Source organism: Alosa alosa, chromosome 7, assembly GCF_017589495.1.
Source record: "Alosa alosa isolate M-15738 ecotype Scorff River chromosome 7, AALO_Geno_1.1, whole genome shotgun sequence".
NCBI classification, from domain to species: domain Eukaryota; kingdom Metazoa; phylum Chordata; class Actinopteri; order Clupeiformes; family Clupeidae; genus Alosa; species Alosa alosa.
This window is the reverse complement of record NC_063195.1, coordinates 8,613,779-8,618,778: the sequence shown is the minus strand read 5'-3', so window position 1 is coordinate 8,618,778 and position 5,000 is coordinate 8,613,779. Positions and strand designations below refer to the sequence as shown.

The following is a 5,000-nucleotide window of genomic DNA, read 5'->3' as shown; positions in this document are numbered from 1 at the left end:
TGGGGTTGTATAAAATGAATTTTACATGTGAAATCTATGAACTAATCATGTTTTGGTACTTGTTGTCTAGCAGATACCAGTGAGAATTGAGTGTGGATAATGCAATTTAGTGAGACAGTTAGAATCATATAGGCCTTTCAGCGTGATTTGTTTTTGTGGAAAAAATGTGCTGGACTGGGCGGCGGTCATATTTTGTACCGCTCTGCGGTACATCTAGTTTAAATGAATGAATTGCTCCATAGTGAACCGATCATACCCTAAAGGCAGACATACTCTTCATTAATGTGACGGAACATATAAAAGGTATGCAATGCATGTAATGACAACAATTCCCTAAAATAATGCAACATGTAGATGCCTTGATATTTACTCTCATACAACCTCAATGCCTTAAGTCTGAACAGTGCGTACACTCACATTTGTGTTCATTTGTATTCATTTAGCAAGTTTATCCAAAGCATCTTACAAGAATGAGGAACAGAATTCAAGCTACAGTGCAGGGGAGACCTTAGGTAGCATACTAAACTAATATATCAATCAAGCAATACTACTAAACTAATACTATATCAATCAAGCAATACTAAATTAATACTATATCAATCAAGCAATACTACTAAACTAATACTATATCAATCAAGCAGGTGCGCAGGAGGCACGGGGGACATGGGGGATATGTCCCCCGCAGTGCTGAAGAGACAGCCGTCGTCCCCCTCACTTTTGATAAGGAAAAAAAGCCTTATAGGTACGCTAAATAAATAATAACATATAGGATTTGCGTTAACTGTAAAACTCCCCATTAACAGCATCACATCACTAACCACAGCCATCTACAGTACTGTAAGACTGCACAATCTCATATTCACTCTGTTGGATATCTGAAGCCAGTTTGTCTACTAACAATCATAAAATAATCCAGGCTCCTTGCTTAGCATAAATCATCATCTTTATTTGAGGCAGGCTGGTATTCGAGGCAGGCTTTAGACATGCATTTCGTTTGGAGCGGCATACATACCCGTAGGCTATCAAAAGTATTTTCGGTTTGGTTTGGGATTTAATGTACTTTTGGACTGTTTGATTATATTGCTAAATGTTGGGACTGATGGGCACTGAAATCTGGAAGATATTTGATGGTTCACTGTTAAGTTTCATGCAGTTGGGATTTCCACTGCTGTTTATTGCGAGACAAGACAGCCCTTCATTGAATAGGGGGTTGTGCTGTAATGGAAACCTTTTTGCGTAGCCAAGTAGCCTAAATTGAGTTATTGTTTAATTATGCATGATTTAGTATTTTTTTTTTTAAATAAAATTCATAGGCTGGAATGCCTTGAGTCGCAACAATTGTGTTTAAATGTAGTAGGCTTCAGCCTCTGGCAATTAGCTTCGAAGGGGTGCAAGAGAATGAGCTTGAGAACGTGTGTTGGAGACCCATGGTAGGAAAAACGACTTTTCTTTGCCAACCGTATATAAATCCAACCAACATAATACAATACAATACAACATATAATAAAATATTAAGAAGAGGTTATTTCATTGACTTAAATCGAACAATGTCTTCTAGTGGACTGATGGCAGTTGTTGGTATGGTAGGCAATTGTAACCCCATCATGTATATGGGAACCTGCCTTTATTTGTCCTGCTATAAATAGAATCAATCCCGGGCATAATTTGAGGATTTATGGTAGCCTAGTGCTCAACTCCTCCTGCTCAACATGACGTTAGCTGTTATGTTTATGATAAAAAACTCAACTAGCCTACTTATGAACTCGTTTTCACTAGCCTAACTATAAAATACAAGTCTATCAACATTTTTGTTCTAAGACATTTATTTCAAACATAATTTCAAGACACAAATTGGATACTTCAGTTACCTTGGTGCATAAATCCCAGAGAGTAGGCTACCACACCCCAAAGTGATGGGCCTAGCGTTCTTATGCGTTCAGTGTGGGGTATAAACAAGCTGAGAATTTAGCGGTGTCACGTCTGCCTGTCACAGACGTGGGGAGCTCTTTGAAGCTTGGGATAATGTGATACAGTCACTACAGTAACAGTATTTTATTTTACTTCTTATGTATTTTTTTTTTTTTTTTTTTCAATTTTATAAATGCTTTGTTTAAATGCTGTTGGAACAAATAGTTGATTATAAAGGCAACTTTCTGTTGCAATTTTCTGTGTGTTCTGGACTGGTAACTTGTTAAGCCAACACTTGTTAAGTTCTAACGTTGCATAAATAAATTAACTGCAAACACACAGTGGAGAGTTGATTTGGTTTATACCAGACAATTTAAGTAGGCCTAACTAGGCTATTTGATCATGTAGTCTATGTTTGGATCATAGGCATGGTGATTCATTCATGGCTTCATAAAATATCAACATCCCATGTTGCTTTTTTCTACCATTAGCCCAAGTAGTGACCAGTATTCTACCATTGGCCCAAGTAGTGAAAACAATAGTTTGAAAACAATCAATGGTATTATCTTAATATTCTGGCAATAAAGTTTAAAATATAATGGTCGAAAGTGGGCCAGAGGTGGCAATCCGATATCTGGAAATCTGATCTCACTATGGGTTTGTGTTCACAATTTGGTCCCCAAATTCACAATTTGGTCCCCCTCACTTTCAAAATATCTCCTGTGCCCCTGCAATCAAGCCAAAAATGAATGCTATATCAATCAAGCAATACTATTTACCAGAGGAGACCTTAGATAGCATACTAAACTAACACTATATCAATCAAGCAATACTATTTACCAGAGGAGACTTAGATAGCATACTAAACTAACACTATATCAATCAAGCAATACTACTAAACTAACACTATATCAATCAAGCAATACTATTTACCAGAGGATGAGAGAGCAGAAGTGAATAGAACACTCTGACTGTGTTTGTGTCTGTGTCTGTGTACACACTCGGACAATGTGTCTGTGAATATGTCTGTGTGTGGTCTGTGCCTCGTCTGTGCCTGTGTGGTCTGTGTTTGTGTCTTTGTGTCTGTGTACACACTCTGACTGTGTCTGTGTCTATGTCTGTCTGTGTGTGTGTGTCTGTGTACACACTCTGTCTGTGTGTGTGTCTGTGTCTGTGTTTGTGTCTGTGTCTCTCTTACCGGTGTGGTTGTGGTTGGCAGCCTTGGGTCTTGGTCTGCTGTCTCTCTCCCTGTCACTCCCTGTGCTCCACGGTGGAGCCGGTAGAAGAGCCCAAACAGGTCTCGGAGGAATGAGCTCAGTCCAGCGCTGGGGCGTGGCGTTGCATACGCAATACTGGCTCATCTCACCGTGTGACACAGTTATTTAGTAGTAGTAGTAGTAGTAGTAGTAGTAGTAGTAGTAGTGGTAGTAAAGGTAGTAGTTGTTGTAGTAGTAGTAGTAGTAGTAGTAGTAGTAGTAGTAGTGGTAGTAGTAGTAGTGGTAGTAAATAGTAGTAGTAGTAGTAGTAGTAGTGGCAGTAGTAGTAGTAGTAGTAGTAGTAGTAGTGGTAGTAGTAGTAGTGGTAGTAAAGGTAGTAGTAGTAGTAGTAGTAGTAGTGGTAGTAAAGGTAGTAGTAGTAGTAGTAGTAGTAGTAGATAACTTTATTTTTTAACTTTTATTGCAGTTGGGTTTGCGGCAAGGTCGCAAGGCACTTCATGACAGGACATCAGACATATGACACCAAACAAATAGTCCATACATCAGACACAGACAGACATAACATGAATTATTTATTAATATTTTTATTTATTGAACTGCCCACACACCAAATCTTTACATGTCACACCATTTCTGAAACCGGTCACTCAAACACCCAGAACACCAAACCAAATCTGCAAAATCATAATTCTCATTCTTTGACTCTTTGAATTGTGAGTGCACAAACACAACACAAACACAACATTCCACCAGGAAGCAACTTTATTTCCTTTTTCAAACTATGAAAATACCACACTTATACTCAATCACCTCTTTATTCACACTCACCCCTCACATGTGCCAACACACATTTACACTTTACTGAACACCAATAAATCATTGTCTTTGTATAGGCCTATACTGTAAAACTTGAATTTCCTCTTGAATTTCAATAAAGAAGATCAATAAGGTATCTATCTATCTATCTATCTATCTATCTATCTATCTATCTATCTATCTATCTACTTGTGGTAGTTGGACAAATATCATTTCAGTTGAATTATGTAGTAGGCAAATTTAGCACTTTCCAAATAAGTGGGCAGATGCAGTGGTAACCAGCTGCAGTACTCTCTTTTGACCACTGGGGCCCGCTGTGGCTTCAGAGCAAAGTAAGAACAGGGGAATATGGTCTACACACACACACACACACACACACACACACACACACACACACAAACAAACATACACGTACACATACACATGCACACACATACACACACACACACACACACACACACACACACACACACACACACACACACATACAAAGAAACATCTGGAGACACAGAGATACATATCCCCATGCTCACACATACACAGAGCACCCCACCCCCCACCCCACCCACACACACACACACACACACACACACACACACACACACACACACACACGCAGCAGAGAGGCAGCTCACTCCGGCCCTGTTTTCTTGTTTAGGAGACCTCTTTGTTTGTTTCCAGTTGACAAAGCCAGGCCTGTAGAAGAAGAACGTTTATTGTTTATTGTTTTTTATACAGTGTACTCAGAGAAGGGAGAGCTGAGGGATCGTGAGGATATATTAACTGAATGTGTTTGGTGTTAGAAATTGCTTGCTAGCATTGCTTACCCTATAACTTTAATTAGGGTTTGTGTAACATTTTTCAGTGTTGTTTTTTTTTTAATTATTTGTTTGGAAATTATGATTGTATTTAGAGGGGGTTTGTATGTTTGTGTGGACTGTATGATTTGTGTGAATGTTTGTGTTTGTATGTTAGTATGTGTGTGTGTGTGCGTGTGTGTGTGTGTGTGTGTGCAGCTTGGATTCCCAGTCTCCCCTAGCATCTGGGGTATCATGCCAG

The 5,000-nt window shown here is 39.0% G+C and overlaps 1 protein-coding gene across 1 annotated transcript in view; it reads right to left on the bottom strand.

The window, feature by feature from the left end:
* Positions 1–3,189, bottom strand: part of LOC125297529 (NACHT, LRR and PYD domains-containing protein 3-like) — a 12,925-nt gene extending 9,736 nt beyond the window's left edge. Inside the window, exon 1 of the mRNA XM_048247923.1 lies at positions 3,107–3,189. The gene's annotated coding sequence lies outside the window, so the exon portion shown is untranslated. The remainder of the gene's footprint in view (positions 1–3,106) is intronic.
* Positions 3,190–5,000: the final 1,811 nt, after the last annotated feature.